The 17859-nt window shown below is 40.2% G+C and overlaps 1 pseudogene; it reads left to right on the top strand.

The window, feature by feature from the left end:
* The first annotated feature begins 811 nt into the window (after positions 1-811).
* The window catches only part of LOC112858655 (putative ATP-dependent RNA helicase DDX10), a 115455-nt pseudogene continuing 98407 nt past the window's right edge, over positions 812-17859 (top strand).

Raw genomic sequence — 17859 nt, forward strand, 5'->3', positions numbered from 1 at the left:
ATCTAAATAAAATGTATGATCATGAGGCAAATGGCACTTCCAGATCAAGCCCTCAGTCCACTTTTCCAACCTGATGCCATGCCTCCAACCCCCCTTTACAGAGAAATCAGTAATGCTAAAAAGTAGCTGTTTTTCAGTACTTTTGTTTACAAAAGTAGCTGTCTGAGGAAACTGAGGCACAGAGTTTGTTTTTTTCTGAAGGTCACTCCTCCGTTTAGTGCAGAATCAGGACTTGAGAGTCCGATGATTCCAGTCACAAGCCTGCTGGAACCCAGCACTGCCATCTGAACACCGTGCCCCCTGCTCAGTGACGACGCCTGGATTTGCAATGCTGATGCCAGGAAGCATAAGGAGAGCCTGTGCAGGACACTTCTGCACAGCTTGGGTCTGAAGTTCAGGCTGAGGGCAGCTTGCAGCAGGTTGGAGATGGACTTGTGGAGAATGTTTGTATGTCCCACATGTTTGGCATAGCATACACCTCTACTCTCCCAAACTTGGCAGAAAAGCCGGAATGCCCTGGCTTCGGATGACTCCAAATTTGCACATATTGTTGATATTGATGTTCTCTCCTCTGGATGGGGATGACAGACGTCTTTTGTCCAGATCTGGCAGCCGTTCAAGAGCAGAGCTGCCTCTCGCTGGATCCAGTGTAGCTGCCAGCACCACAGACCCCTCAAAGCTACCTCAACAATGTAAATGCCCTTCTTTCCTCTGTCTTCACGATTATGCCTGAAAGTATTGAATAAGCTGAAATGCAGTGTGATTTATGAAGGAGCTGAACCCCAAAGAGTTCTGAATCCTCCCATCCCCCATGGAGAATGGGAGGAAGAACAGAACCAGCTACGGTGATAGGCCAGAGTCTGGCACCAGAGTTGGATTCCCAGGGGCCGTAACCACCAGGGCAGTTGGGAGCTGCAAAAGGTAGGAAGCCGAAAAAAAAAGAAAAAAAAAAAAAAAATTAAAAAAAAAAAAAAAAAGGTAGGAAGCCGTCCAACATCAAGCTAAACAGAGGGAGCTGGGAGTCAAATGCCAGAGATAACAACTGCACCCTGAATTCAAGGAGGCAGAAGAAGAGAAGAACATTAAACGTAAGCACAGCATTGCACGTGTTGACTAGGTGACACGTGCTGTCCTATCTAGTTTATATGAATTACTTCATTTACCCTGCAGTGGCCGCTGTCCTCTTCCATCAAAGAAGGGGCAGTAGATGCTGTGGAGCGTTGAGGATCCCCACTGAGGATGCAAAGCAGAGGGGTGCCTGCCAAGTCACAGGACTTCACCGCTTGCAAAACACAGCACAGCGGGGCGGGCACCTGGGTGGCTCAGTCAGCTGAGCGTTGGACCTCAGCTCAGGTCGTGATCTCTGGGTTCGTGAGCTCGAGCCCCGCCTTGGGCTCTGTGGTGTCAGCCCGGAGCCCACTTCGGATCCTCCGTCCCCCTCTCTCTCTGCCCCTACCCTGCTTACTCTCTGTGTCTCTCTCTCAAAAATAAATAAACATTAAAACAAACAGACCCACAGATGCAGCTGGTTTGCACAGGCTGATTTGCAGTCAGTCTGAGGATGGGCTCCAGGCACGGGAAGGAAACAAGGAAATTGCTGAGGGCAACCTCCCTCGTGCTTGGAAAGCATCACTTAGTGGATCTCTTAAACTGACTTTAGGGTCAAGGCGAAAACAAAAAACAAAAAACAAAACCAAACCCAAAAAGGTTATGTGGAATCAATGTTATTATACCGAGTCAGTCCAATACAAAGGGCAGAAAGTATGAAATATATATGCCAGGTATTCATAAATGAGATAATAGCTTTTTATTTTATTTTTGAAGTAAGAACATGTGTCTCTGAAATGGTTTCTGCCATGAAACTATGAGCTCTAGGAGATGGCTTATCTTTTAGTTACCTTCACACTCATGTGTGAGGGAATGCATTAAATGAGATTTATAATTCTCTTCTGAGGAACATATAAATCTTCTTTATTTTACTTATTTAAAATATTTTCAAACTTTGGGGCACCTGGATGTCTCAGTCAGTTGAGCCACTGACTGGCTCAGGGCATGATCTCACGGTTTGTGAGTTCGAGCCCCACGTTGGGCTCTGTGCTGACAGCTCAGAGCCTGGAGCCTGCTTGGATTCTGTGTCTCCCCCTCTCTCTGCCTCTCCCATGCTCATGCTCTGTCTCTTTCTGTCTCTTAATAATAAATAAACTTAAAAAAATTAAAAAAATATTTTCAAAATTTCAATTTTTTGTATTGTGTTTGGCATATGTTGTTATATTTAGACTCTCCACAAATTGTTAGATGGCAGTCACAATCATGGCCCTAAATTCCTGGGACCTGTGACTATGTTACATTACCTGGCAAAGGGGAATTAACTATCTGATCGTTACCAGTATATGATGAGTTTCTCATCCCATACCTTTGATATCTGATCACCCTGACTTGCCTTCAGCAAGAATCCTGTTAAATTGGTTTAGCAAGAATCCTCTTATCCTTGATGTCTCTGTTTAGGGATTTTCTCACTCGGCTCCTTGGCTATAAATCCCCACTTACTTCTTGTATTTGGAATTAAATTTGGTTCTGTAGTGAAAACTTTTCTCCCCTATTGCAATAGCGACGGAATAAAATCTGCCTTTACTACTTTAACTAGTGTCTGGCTCTGATTCTCTTTATAATACCAACAACACCTAGCTAGCGTCTGATAGAATACCCGTGACATATCTCAACCTTTGACTATCTATCGGTGCAACACCAAAGCAGTAAGTTGAAAGTGAAACACTAAGGCAATTATATATTTATTTTTTGTCTGGTGTGTTTACTGCCTCTTAATTTGTTTGAAACGATTGCCCTCATTTGAGCAATGAATCAAATTTTAATACTTAAATAGTTATTTCAGTTTCCACTATAAGCAATCAACCCAATTTATTTATTTTTTAAAAATTTTAATGTTTATTTTATTTTTGAGAGAGAGAGAGAGAGAGACAGAGCTTGAGCAGGGGAGGGGCAGAGAGAGAGAGAGAGAGAGAGACACAGAATCTGAACCAGGTTCCAGGCTCCGAGCTGTCAGCACAGAGCCTGACTCCGGGCTCGAACCCATGAACCATGAGATCATGACCTGAGCCAAGTCAGAGGCTTAACTGACTGAACCACCCAGGCGCTCCTCAACTCAATTTAGGGAGTGATGGGAAATAATTTTGATATGTTGAGTTTCCCTTAATTAACCTGTCAGCATTAGGTAAGACAGTAAGGAGAATGAAGAGTTTACAGAAAAGGAGTGCTGTTAGAAAGCACTTGAGATAATCCACAAGAGAGGTGGTAATTGCCAGAACCTGGATTGAGGCAGAAGGCTGGAAGGGATGACACATTTCATGAATGTGACAATATCCCAGTGACCTGGCTGGACTAAAAGAACGTAGGAGCTATTGATGGTTCCCAGGATTCAAGCCTTTGCAACAGAAAGATGGTAACATTCACCAAAAGGGAGGTCAGGCAGATGAGCTATTCTGGTGGCTCCGAGAATGAGTTCAGGTTTTGATATGCGGAGTTAGAGACACAGCAGGATGTTAAGGAGGGGATGATCACCAATTCCATGGAAGGAAAGTTTACAGGAAGATAAGAAAAGAGGGTTCAAATAGAGTCTAGGAAAAGACCTGTAGTAAAGGGGCCCAAAAATGAGGATTCAGGGAGGAGTGAGTTTACAAAGGAAAGGAAGAGTACAAGTGAATACTGGAGAGAGGTCAAGAATGATGAGAATGTCTGGGATTGTAGCAATATTTTCTCCCCCTGAAGCAGCAGTTCTGGGAAAGTGGTAAGGGTGGAGCACATTTTGCAATTGGCCCACCAGTGAGTGTGTTCAAGGATGCAGAGAGAGTGAGAGAAAAATACACTTCCAATAATTTCAGAGGGATATTTGGAACAGGAACTTCGTAAGGTGGTAGGAATGGTGATTTCATCTGTTTCTGCTAAATCCATATACTGCGTTGTTATAGGACAACGCTAATAAAAGAGACACAAATGTTAAAATTGAGTGATCAGTTACATTTACAAATTCATGCATTCACAAACCAATGGTAGGACCCTATTATCCTTCAACATATACAGATCAAAGTTTGTATTCCTTTAAATTCATTCAAAATCTTTATCAAATTCTTTCCTCCAAGAGGAGAAGTATGTGGCAATATTTTCTTTGTAAAGCGGTTAAGGGTTTTGATACAATTGGAATAGCAGTCCTCAGGGTATTATCTGACCTCCAAGCCTTTCATTTTGGGGAGCTTGATCCACTATTTATGTCAACTGAAACATGGAATTTATCCCAATAAAGAGAAAAGGCCAGATCCTTAAGAAGTTGAAAGCTCCGACTGATAATTCATGTCACCAAGAGAAACTTAAGTTCTGTGCTGCATAGACCAACTCACCTTGGAAGGCTTGGGGATCAGACAGCCAGCTCTAGAAAACCACAGAAATTTTAGATGAAGACTATAATTTCAGGCAAGGTTGATGAAAATCTAGATGGTGATCTGTGCCTTGTTCCTTTCAGAGAGCTAGACAGTGATTTCAACCTTCGGAATAGACCATTAATGAAGGGGGAAAATGGGCAGAATAATGTGTGATACAGACGAAGCGCACAGTGTTAGTAGAAAGTACAGGTGGGGTGATCCCAGTGGTGAATTATCTAAAATTCCTTATGCCAACTCCAGCAATGGAGATAATTTCTGGCAGTATGTGTATCTCAAAGAGGAGCCAATAGCCACATGATGATTATTATAGCATATCCATGTGTAGCTTGGAATACACAAAACAAAACAAAAACGGGGCTCTTTGGGCTCAAATCAGGTAAAATAACTTATCCTTTATTCTATTTCTTCTTGACCACATTGTGCTATAATGTTTTTAATTTGTTGGGTTTTGCTGTAGCGTTCCTTTATGTCCACATAGACAGAAGGACTTCCTCCTTCAAAATACTCTGTATGCTTTACTGTAAGAGCATACTTTCTATTTTCTTTCTTTCTTTCTTCTTTCTTTCTTTCTTTCTTTCTTTTAAATGTTTTTGTCCCTGTGCAAAACCGAATTCCTCCAGAGTATAGGTCATGCCTTCAGCTTGGAGGGGCTCAAAACGCATTTACAGAATAACCTTAATAGAACCAAAGAACTACTTCCTAAAGCAATTTCTATGCATATAAAGAGTTGTGGGCTTTTTTTTTTCCCTCTGACTTTCACAAAAATAAAGGGCTAATATCACCAGCGGGCAAATTTTGTAAAATTACTCTCCAAAGTGCTTCAACAAAACCTGCCAACACAACTCAAACCCAAACTTCCCCCTTCCCTGCTTTGTAGCAAAGGGCCTCCCTGGGACAAGCTGCCAGTCATGCAGACGAGAGCCAAATTGTTTAGTGGATTTGGGAAGTGGACAGATGTTCTCCTGGGATGATGGAGACAGGCACCGCCACATACATTTTCACTTGACGTGTTAACCAATATTCTTAGCCAATTATTCAGAGGCGACCAGCAGTTAATGCATGCAAAGGCAGGAGCTAGAATCATCACTCATGGCTCCCACTCAGCCCCAAACTCCTGCCAAAGTGCTAAATTCCTCCCCTGCTCTGAAAGACACGGAGTTCATTTTGTGTGCCCTTGGATGTGCTTCTTGAGGATTATATTAGAACATCTAAAACTGATTATGAAATGGCCATCACGGATGAATAAATAAAAGAAAATAAAGCAAACGCTGAGGATATATGTCTCAAAATACTGAACGGGAAAGAATGGGTTTTACATATGAGAATGCATTTGAGGTCTCAAAGGTAATTACCCTGAGGCACTGCAATAGTGCAATAAAAACAATAGCAGCTGGGCCACACCAGTGATATACTATGGTAACTGCTATTGAGCTAATTTGCAAAAGAAATATGATGTAATAAGATCTATCATTTTTAATGGAAAATAGAAAAAAATTTTAAAAGGATGATGTGGCCCATTTCATTCAGAGAAATGACAGCAAAAGAAAGTCAATGACTAGAATCCTTACTGCCAAGCCTCCATATGCACAATGCCACGTATCTCTGCCATTGGGCTTTAAAAGACGCAAACTTGGACCTGTACCTGGAAAATAAGAGACTGGAGGGATGTCAACCTTGTTTTCTAAGAAGCTTACAATCTAAGCATCTTTTTAAAGTAGCTTGTTATTTTAAGAAAAAAGGGCAGCTTATTATTTCTGGGGGAAATTGTGCTGTATTAAAAGTATATACTAGCCATTTCTATAATTGTTTTTTTAGACAAATGTATCCATGTGGCAGAATATATAGGATTGTATCTCTTAGTGTCCAGACAGTAAAACAGAAAGGCTCTGAGTTTGTTTTTGTTTTTGTTTTTTTTTTTCCCAAAATAGGCAATAAAATAGGGGTAACTGATCAAGTGATGGTGGCAAACCAAATAAGGGACTGAGCCACCCAGAGATGGGCAATTGCAGGAAGTGGGAGGGAACGGTAGACATGGAGCCACAAGAAGCTGGGGACACCCTGTAACACTGCCCCATGGAAGCTGTGACCGGGGAAAGAGGAAGTGAGAAAAGCAAGAGCCAAAACCACCAGAGAGACACAGGCACGGCATTACAACTGTAGGCAGGAGAAGTGGGAGAAATATCTTGCTTCTCCCTTCCTCCCACTCTCAAGTCTCCTGCCGTGCTCCCTATTGGTGAACTCAGACAGGAACTGGCCAGCAAGGGATGCTGGGACACAGCATTTTAGACACAAGGTCTGTTCCAATACAGAGCAGGGCAGAGCAAAGATGAGGAAGGGAAGTGAGAGCAACCCGGGGAAAGACCGGCACTGTTTCCAAAGACTAGCCTTGCCAACCATCCATAATCTCTCTCCCGGATGATGGCCACAGTCTATAGCAGCTCTTCCTTAAGAAACTCTGATCTCTCCCTAATCTACTTTGTATTCTGCAGAGAAATTGATCTCTTCAAATCCCCCATCCTGATGATGGGGTACTCTGATCCCTTTGAAATCCTTCACTGTCTTCTTTTGCACTTGGGAGAAAGATAAAATCCTTTGTGTGACCCACAGGCCCTTCACGAAGTGGCAGGGCCACCTCTCCAGGCTCATCTCATTTAGTTCCCCATTACTGTTTGAACTGCAGTGGCTCTGGTCTTCTTGACACGTACTCACTGATTCATTCGCTCATTCTGCAAAGCTTTATCAAGGGGTTACTTTCTGCCAGACATTCTTCTTAATTCCAGAGCAAGAGCAGTTAATAAAACAGATGCAGTAGATATTTCCCCAAAGTATGTATATTTTGTGTGTGTGAATGTAGAAAGACAGGCACTAAATAAGACACAGATATAGATTATTTAAGGCAGTTAACAGTGCCGTGAAGGATGCTTTCATGTACAAAAACAGCCACATTAGGAAGTCCTTTCTAATCATGTGACATTTGGGCAAAGATCTAAAGGAACTAAGGGTGCACCTCCTATGTGATAGCTATATATGCTATATATAGGGGATGAACTTACCAGGCAGAGGAAAGAGCAAGTGCAAAGTCCTTGAACAATAAGTATAAAATTCTAGAACTTTCCATGTCACTACTTCAGAAAAGGATTTCATACTTTCCTCTCACCCTGTGTTGATCAGATCCTTTAAAAAAAATGTCTGTAAGATAAAGTTTCTTGCATAGTTTCAAATGTAAATTGTATATTCATTGGTATGATAAGTTGATAAATAGTTACCTCAGATCCTTGACTGCATACTCTAGGATGGTGGTGACTGGATATCTCTTAGAAAATAGGTTTGCTGCATAAAAGAGAGGAATCAAGTACAGTGACTTCAGAAAGACCAAAGCATATTTTTCCTGCATATAACTGTTGTGATGAGTCTGACAGTTCATGATGTCAAGAACCCAGGCTCTCTATTTTATTTCTCTGGTGTCCCTAGAGTAGTTCTGTACTAGCCAAGATATTTTATCAGTATATTCATAATCCAGGCAGCAGAAGAGGGGAAGGTGAGCAGGAGAAAGAGAAGGACAACAATGTCATCTCTCCTACAGTCACAACCCGGAAGTCACATGCATCACTTCCCCGTGAGGCAAACCTGATCGCATGACCACACTATGCTAGAAGGAGGGCTAATGTGCCCTAATAAAAATGCTATTTCCGTGAAAGAAGGAAGGGACAGATATTGAGAGATACCTGGCAATATCTACTCCACCAAGCAAGAGAAACCAAGAAGACAGAGGTCTAGAGATACACATGAGAGCTAGTCAGCTTAGAGAAAATGGAACTGAGTGACCAAATCTGGAAGAACCTAACAACAACAACAACAACAAAAACAACAATCAAAATCCTGCAAAACATCCAAAGAGGAAGCTAAATGTGCTTCTCAAGTGCTGTATTACACAGTCCAGTCTCAGCTTAAATTGGTGGTAGATTAGGTTCACGCATCAGTGCCTAAGGTGAAATCACTTCAGTGCTGGAATTATCATTATATCTTCTCAGAAAACTGACAGTGTAAACCAACAAATCAACTATCAAGGCATCCTGCCTATACTGTGAACAGATTGCTGTTTTTTCACTGATACCGGATAAAGGAATGGCCCTTTGTTTAATGGTCGGGCTATATGAAAAACCTTTTCTTTGCCTTTAAACTTCAGAATCCAGTTAGAGCCATAGAATAGAGCTGAAACCAACTACAGATTCTTATAATCTGCTAGGCTTGTCCTAGAACATACACCCATATTGTAGAATGGCCTACTCCAGGAGAAGTAGACAAACTTGGACTGTAAAAGGCCCAATAGTAACTATTTTAGGCCTTGTGGGTCATATGATCTTTGTTGTGATTATCCAACTCTGCTGTTGTAGCACTAAAGCAGGCATAGAGAACATGTAAATGAATGATCATAGCTGTTTCCTAATAAAACTTTATTTACAAAAACAGGTGGCAGCTGGATTTAGCCCAAGAGTCCTAGTTGGCCAAGACCAAGTTTAATCTCTGTTCTTGGAGGGGCAGAGGAAGCATATTTTCTTTTTTACTTCGAAGAAATTAAATGAGCACATGATGTCTCTCTTGTTAGCAAGGACTCTTATACTGTGGCATGGTGTTTGCTCCCTTGTTAATTATGCAGCATAAACAATTCAGGAAGCAGAAGCGAAGGAAGGAATGGCCAGAGGTCGCAGAATCGTAAGTGAGGACTTCATAGAGGAGGCAGAGTTCAGCTAAACCATAAAGGATGCTATTTATTCAGAATCATTAAGAGCACTATACAGGCTGTGTCATTCTATTCTCCAACACTTCTGTGTAGTTTCATAACCACAGAGAGGTTAAGAAACTTTCTAAGGGTCCCAGAGCTAGCAAGAAATGGAGCCAAACTGAGATTTCAACTCAGATGCCTCTCATTTGTTACGCTATTAGCCTTCTGAATTTGAATGGCTTAGGGAAGTTGGGACTTAAGTTTATTGCCTTTTGATATCAGGAGCCCTATCCCCCTCTACATAGATCCATCTCATTAATACTCAGGTCATTTTCAGGGATGTTGTCCTTACTCCGCTTGTGTGGTCATAAACCTAATAAGGAAATAAAAGATTTCAACTATGTTTATAGCGTTGTACCAGGAGGATACCAGTAGGTTTTGGAAAAGAAGAAGCATTCGCTTTCTATAATATCAGAATGCATGATGCCTGCAACAAGTCCAAGTCTGAACTAGGTCAAACTCCTATCTATTTATTCCATATTTAAATTACTTTCTGAAATACAAGTTCCATGATTTCAAATATTTACCACCAGGCAGAAACAAATTAGCATTTTTTTTCTTTCTATTATCCTCCTCTCTCTGAACAACAGTGGTGGCTCACCAAGTCATTAAAGGGTCCCATACTCCATGGCTGTACCCGCCACATTAAAGACCAGAGTAAACAGCAGATTTTAATTAGAATTTGGAAAGAGCATTTCTGTGTAAGTAAAATAAAAACACAGGTGGTTTAGTGAGTTCACTCTGAGTCTAAACCCCAAAACACTATTTAAAGAGCAAAGTGGTTAAAGGATTTAGTTTTTCTGGTCAGCTTTACCCCAGGTAGAATCAACAACCCTACCATTCCTGACAGCATGGGGTGATCATGTGCATTTGGCCCCAAGCCAACTGTTCTATGCTTTCATATTCTCCAACTGTAGAAAAAAGTTCTCCAGTAAAATGTCAAGCAGTTTTCAAGCATAATATCATTCATGCCTTATTTTTCCCTTAGCTATCTTAAATTTTTGTTAGAATCCTGATGTGCCTCGGCCCCTGCCTACTATCACCTTCCCTGCCCCCAACCACGACCACCACCCTGGGGAATTTCTTTCTGTTTTTCAGTACCTCTTGTGAGAGCCTATTTCATCACCTTATGTTTTGTTTTGTTTTGTTTTTTTTCTCTTCCCCATTAACAATCAAATCAATAGTTATCTTTGGAGCATGCATCTGGCTAGGAAATCATGCTAAAATCAAGCTGGTGACTGATTTGCTGACAATTACTCATCAGTGTCATCGCTGAAAATCTAATTTGGTCTCATTTTGAATGCTGGTTGGACGACTAACACATAATGAGTGAAAAATCTAGACGAACGTGACATTCTGCTTATTGAGATTAAATCAAGTTCTGGTGTTTGTCAATGGCAGGCACTAAGAATCTCAGGCTTTAGAACAGGGCCATTTAGGTTCAAATTCTAATGTAGCCACTTTCCAGCTATTGGAAATGACGGAAGTTACTTAAGCTTTCTGTGGCTTGGTGTCTTCATCTGTAAAATGGGAGTGATGGTGTAGAATCTAAGTCAGAGGAGTACTTTGAGGACCACCCAAGTTAACATATACCAGGCATTTAAAACACAGGCTGACATATAAGTTAGTGCTACAGGAGCGTCTTCTATTATTACTTGGATGGTATGTGCCAAAGTTTGAGAGCTTGTACTATATTCAGTACTTAACGCACATTATTTCATTTACTCTCCAGTCAACTCTGGAGAGTTGTGTATTTGAGAAAAAAGATCTCAGATATTTATAGCTCCAAGTTTTACAGTAGTAAGATGGAGAAGCCTGTCTGACTCCTAAATCCATAATACAATAGCAGAATGAAAAGATTTAAGACTACTTTTCTCACTGAATGAATGTAAATAAAGTAGGACATCTTCTAAAGCACATGCATCTACAAACATTGTAATATATATTTGCATATGGACATGCTTCCTAAGCACAATAAATGTTTGCAAAAATATTTATATTGAAATACACCATCTCCTTTAAAATCATAAAGAATACTTTATACCTTAGGACAGATGGTAACTTGGGTTAGAAGCACATTTCAGAGGCACTGATCTTGTAGCCAGCACCTTCTCATTATTCTTGCACATTCATATGAACTATTTGGGGGAAATTAAAGGTGTAGTTGTTTTAATGAGGCTTTTATGTTTCTTCAGAATTATCCTAATATTTCTCAGAATACTCACTCTTAAATTAAATATATGGCATATTATGGAGGTTGTTGGGCTTCTTTGTGGCATTTTTATCTCACCTAACTTCCTTTCCAGGTTATTGATTTCTTAGTGCATTTTACTGAATCATCACTAGCTTTTACATGGCACTATTATAGGGTATTTTTAAAAGATCTTAAATTATGATAGCAGTAAATAATGTAAGTGCAGGAACTTGAGTCACCAAAGCATTTGTAGATGTTCCAGTACAGGTAAATAACCAGGAGGGCCAAGTAATACCAACAAGGGCTATTGGCATTTCTCTTTCATATGTAAATGGAATTTCACCAGGACAATATGAAGGTACAGTATACTATTTACTTGAATTTCAAGCTTAGACATTCTGTGACTCTTGATAAATTTTGAATATTCGGAGAGCATCACTTTCAAATTGGTCACATAAAATTATTCTTCCTATCACATTACAAGATTATATTTCAATCCCACATAAAATGCTTCCATACTATTTACGAGTGGAGCAAGGAGCTTGCTCTTTGCTGTTTTCCATATCTCCTTTGAGTTAGCCTCATGGTTCCTCTGCTGTGCCACTCATTGCATTGATTCCATTGGAGCATTTGGACATTTAGGACGAAATGTCCTGTTTGGTGCAAGGCATTTAGCCTTCTGGCTTCTGGGCAAACAAACCAGTAGGTCCAGATATTGTGGTGATCAAAAGGCCTCCACCCAGTTCATAAAGCCTGGTAGGGAATTAAAATCCCTCCCTCTCAAAATCACTGGATGCCAAAAAGCCTTCTTTCCCTGCCAGCCCATTGACCACCTTGCACATTTCCTGTTTTCTGATAGTATGCCCATCCTGGCCTTCTCTACAATTCTAGACTTCAACATGATGAAGGCAGAGGAAAGTGAAGTGATAGGAATGAAAATAACTGTCTAAGTGGTGAATCTGGGACCTTGGAAAAAATTCTGAGAGGAATCTGGAGGACAGATAAAATCACATGAACGATAATAGATAGCAAAATTAGTAATAAATTAAACATTTCCTGCATCCCAGGCATTACATAAAGTGCCTTGTGGGGGTTATTTTGTGTCTTTATTCTCACAACAGGCTTGTGTGGTAAATACAAGTCATGCCCTAATTCTACAGATCAGAGAATGATTACATAGTGTTAGGTGTGGGTTAGTTATTGTTCAGTTTTATTAATTTAGGGGAGAAGGTACAGGGATAAGAAGGAAGGGAACGCATTACAGGACAAAAGATAAAGAAAGGCCTTGCCCTTTAAAGATCCATACATAATGGCAGATGTCAGAATATAATGTTAAGTTGACTTTCAGCCTCAAGGAAGTGGATAACACTAAAAGTTTATTTAAATTTCTTGAGTATTTTCATAAAGGACATACAAGAGGTCAACCAAGAAGTGAGAAAGCCAAGCTAGAGAATGCTATTCTTACACTGATAGAGAGCCACTTAAAACAGTTTTTCTCAGAAAGCAAAACCAATTTCAGCAGGTCTAGAAATTATACTTAGGCCATCTAATAAATAGCCAGATGACCAAGTTGATACTCAAAATGTTTCTCAACTGGCTGAAACAACAAGTAACAAAAAACACATGGAAATCTATCGAATGCAGAGTTCCTCGCTTTGCTTCAGAAATTCAAACGTGTAAGTAGAAGATAGCAAAGTCCCTATTCGAAAACAGAACATGAAGTCATAGTCCTGGGGATCTGACTCTAGTCTTGTTTCTAAAAAAGGCCGCTTAGACAAATTCAGGCTGCATTAACAGAAGCAAAGTATACAGATCACAGGAAGCAACATTTTTATTGCACTCCGCTATAGACCACATAAAACCTTCACAGTGGTAAAATCCTTGTGAGTTTGGAATCACTGCTGAGCAGAGCATGGAATCAGTGCTGGTAGTATAGGTGATGTTTTAAATCATGGCTGTCTTATCTCACGTGAGGCATTTTTGCTGCTGCTGCTTGATTACAGTCCATCAATTACACTGTAAGTGATCGTGGCCTCAAACCCACTGAGCTCTCAGCTTCTTGGAGGCTGTCTTGCAATACTTTTGGGGGCCACTGCAGACAGACTGGGCTTGTGATAAAATATGTTGCATTTTCGCATCCAGGATCTATCCATCAAGCTGTGTAACCCTTTTATTTATAATGATTTGGGTTAGATATTTGTCTTGGATAATTTAATAATAATTAGTAGAAGTATTGGTAGTTAAAATTTTCTTTAAAATGTAATGAGTAAGTGTAATGACAAAGTGATCTGGCTTTTCTAAAAAGATATTACACTCAGTAGTCCTAGTCCCAACATGACTTTCTGTAAACCACTACGAGAGAAGAATCAAAGAAGGTAAGAGTTGGAGAGACTCATAACTAACCGAAAAAATCACTAAGACCAATTCAGAAGTGCACACACGTGTGCATACACACATATACATATGCACACCTACACCCACATGTGTGTCCACCTGTGCACGTGTGCATGCAGCCTGCTCTCCCTGGATCCCTGTGGTGACGTGAGTTGGTATTGTTTCCACGGAGCTCAACTGAACTACTTTTCCCATAAATCCCTTCTCTGGTTCCAAGTGAGAGTTGCTATGGGACAGGTTTGAATGGGGTTTGAAAAGAGATAAAGGAAGATTCATTTTCACACTTGGAAGGCCGGCAAGGGTGGTTGGCACCATGGCACTTTGCACACAGCTTTGCTGCTGTGCCAGGTTACCTGCTTGGTGGAGCCACCCCACAGCTTGCCCCTCAACTCCTCCAGATCCTGGAGCAGGTGCATTATGAGCTCCATGTTGCAAGTGACGGATGCTCCTATAGGTCACCTGTACCATCGAGGTTGGAGATGGCAAGAGACAGATGTGGACTCTGGTTTGTCCCCCTGGGTTTCTGCTGGTCTTCGTTCTCCTCCACTTGAGTTCTTCTTTTGTGTTAACCTATGGACTGTCCACTCCTCCCCAACATCAAACACATAGGCTATGGCTTTGCATAGACTTTTAACTAGCCCCTCAGTTGTGTATGGTCTAGTCCCTCAATGAACCCTGTATTTTTTATCTTTTATAGTAATTTTGTTTTTCTGACTGAAGCCTGACTGATTCAAACTAAAATATTAAAGGTGGGATTACATCTTCTGTTGGTTTGGGTTTAAATACAAGCGTTACTGGTTGTGTCATCTTTGCAGGTTACATACCACTTATGAGCCTCAATTTCCTTGTCTATAAAATGGGAATGATAATATTTCCTTTGCAAGGTTAATATGGGGACTAAATGGGATCATGAAAACAATCAATTTATCTCAGTACCAGGCATGCAGTATGACTTCAATTAATGATAATGGTATTGTCACTTGTGGGTTTGTCACTTGTCACTTTATGATTTTAATATATCATTTAATTTCTCAAAGCTTAAGTTACCTTATGGTTATTTTATTTTTTTTAATGTTTATTGACTTTGGAAAGACAGAGAGACACAGACAGAATGCAAGTGGGTGAGGGGCAGAGAAAGAGAGAGACTCAGAATCCGAAGCAGGTTCCAGGCTCTGAGCTGTCAGCACGGAGCCTGACACAGGGCTCGAACCCACGAATTGTGAGATCATGACCTGAGCCAAAGTTGGAAGCTTAACCAACTGAACCACCCCTATTTTAAAATTAAGAAGTAATATATCAAAATCAAAATTGCCTAAGCCCTTTACCTGTCTCAATTACCCAGTGATGTTAAAAAGCAAAGATAATATAAATTATACCTTGTATATTTTCATGAATAAATTGAGTACCGTTCATTTAGTTCCTGTTTATTTTTCCCTTAATGACAATTGCAGGCTTTCCTTATTCCACTGTTGTAATAAGTTGCTTACAAGTCATTGAGCTTTGTCATAGATATCACTTAATTAAGAGGTGTTATTTTTCTACATCTGCCTGTCTATCCGTCCAATGTATTCTGATGTTATGCTTAAGAATATGGATTTCCTGGGGCTCTTGGGTGGCTTGGTCAGTTGAGCATCGAGACTCTTGATTTCTGCTCAAGTCATGATCTCATGGTTAGTGAGATCAAGCCCCTCGTAGGGCTCTACAATCACAGCAATCTCTGCTTGGGATTTTCTCTCTTCTTCTGTCTTTGCCCCTCCCCAGCTAGTATAAGCACTCTTTTTCTCTCTCTCATAATAAATAAATAAACATTAAAAAAAAAGAATGTAAATTTCGCATTTCTTGGTAGTTCTTATGGTCTCAGATATACAGAACAAAAGCATCCCCAATTTACAACCCTCTTATTCATGCCTGCCCTCTCTTAACACATGGAACAGTCTAGTTCAAAGTTGAATTTACTTCTTCTCTCCTTTCTTCTTCCATCAAGAATTGCAAAACCCTCCACTCTCCCTGCCTGCTATTTAACTCCCTCTCCAAGTCACAATCTCTACTCTATTTTACCACTTAGTTATCCTGAAGAGGAAAAGCCCACATCTTAGGTGTAAAGAAAACAAAATGCTCACATTTGCCAAACAAAATCTCCAAAATTATATGTTTTATCCACATGAAGGGAATTTTGTGGTTGAGGAGGCATTACTGTATCGTTAAAGAGTTTATTTTAACGGGAAGTAGGAAAAATACACACGCCAACATATTTGAAGAGAAAGGAGCTATTTCTGTATTCTGTGGTTTGATTCATGTTGTCTGTTTTCTTTTAAATACTTCTTGTATTGGTATATTTGAGTTGTTCTTTTCTAAGTCAACGGTTTTCTAGGATAAATTTTAAAATTTATTAATAACTTTATGCCTTTGTCTTTTCATATTCAGACGAGTTCATAATCCGTGTTGCTCATATATTTAGTTTCAGTTTAGATTTATCTTAAATGTTTTCCTTCCTCATTTGACCCATCTATGTACTGGCGATCGTTCTCCAGTTCAGTTCTGTGCACCTGATGGTCTGGCTAAAACCCAGCCCTGTGTGTTTATGCTCTAACAGATGATAAAGAAAAATTCTCAAATTGAGTTCTGCTTCCATTTAAGTCCATTTCCTTTTTCGGATTTCTTGTGGATCGGGTTGAAGTATACTGAGAAATTGTTCGATTTATTTTGTTTATTTTATTTTATTTTATTTTATTTTATTTTATTTTATTTGGTCTTCACCTCCTATTTTCTCCGCACTAAATGGTTATTCTAGAACTTTCCCCTGTTTCTGCTGGCATTCCTCTGTCCTCAGGGTATTAGTCTAAAGATAGCTTCCTTTCTTCTTGCCTTTTACTATATACCTTCTTACACTTTGTTAACATTTCTGTCTAACTCTGTCACTCTCCTATCATCACCCTCTCTATGATCGCTCCCTCATGTCTGTATCCGTGTAGTGTCACATCCGTGAGTGTTGGATCATAGAAGACTATTGGCTTCATAATCCAGTCTCTCACATCCACTCTACCTATTTTCCTTCTAAAACTTCTCGGCGATGTGACACCCGGGTGGCTCAGTCGGTTAAGCATTCCACTTCAGGTAAGTTCATGATCTCATGGTTCATGGGTTCGAGTCCCACTTTGGGCTCTGTGCTGACAGTCCAGAGCCTGGAGCCTGCTTTGGATTGTGTCGCCCTCTCTCTTTGCCCCTCCTTTGCTGATGCCCTCTCTCTCTCTGTCTCTCAGAAATGAATAAATGTTAAAAAAAAAAAAAAAAAAACCTCAGCAATCATGCAATAGCACTGTAAACAAGTGAGGGAAGCACTGGAGCTTCAGATTATTAGAATCATTTTCTCTGTCTAGCAAATTGCTGAGCACACAAAAATGCTATTCCCCTTTCACAGATACTCTTTACTTCCATATACTCCATGTTTCTGTTCTCAGTAATCCAAGTAAATATATTTTCTTTTATGTGCAATGTTCTTGCACCTTATATTTTTTAAATGTGCTTGTGTAATATTGTATCATTAAGATTCCTGCAGTAACATTGCCTCTGCTCAGTATATTACAATTTTTTTTTAATTCTGCTGTGCTTGTTTAGTTGACTTAGAAAATTGATGATTGATTTGCTTTCAACAACCAAGATTAGAAATAGTGCAATTCCAGGTGCCTGGGTGGCTCAGTCTATTAAGCATCTGACTTCGGCTCAGGTCATGGTCTCGTGGTTCATGAGTTTGAGCCCCACGTCTTGTGCTGACAGCCCAGAGCCTGGAGCCTGCTTCAGATTCTGTGCCTCCCTCTCTCTCTGCCCTCCCCTGCTCACACTCTGTCTCTGTGTTTCTCAAAAATAAATAAACATTTAAAACTTTTTTTAAAAAAGAAATAGTGTTATTCCCTTTCTCTGTTACTTGAACCCTTAAAAATATCAGTAGATCTCTCACTTAAGCTAGAAGGTTAAGGTTTCCAGAGCTTGGAGAAAACTCTGACACTTATATTCAGAACATTGATTTTTGTGTGCAGATA

This window comes from Puma concolor, chromosome B1 (assembly GCF_028749965.1).
Source record: "Puma concolor isolate L17-30 chromosome B1, mPumCon1.1.hap2, whole genome shotgun sequence".
Classification (NCBI taxonomy): Eukaryota; Metazoa; Chordata; class Mammalia; order Carnivora; family Felidae; genus Puma; species Puma concolor.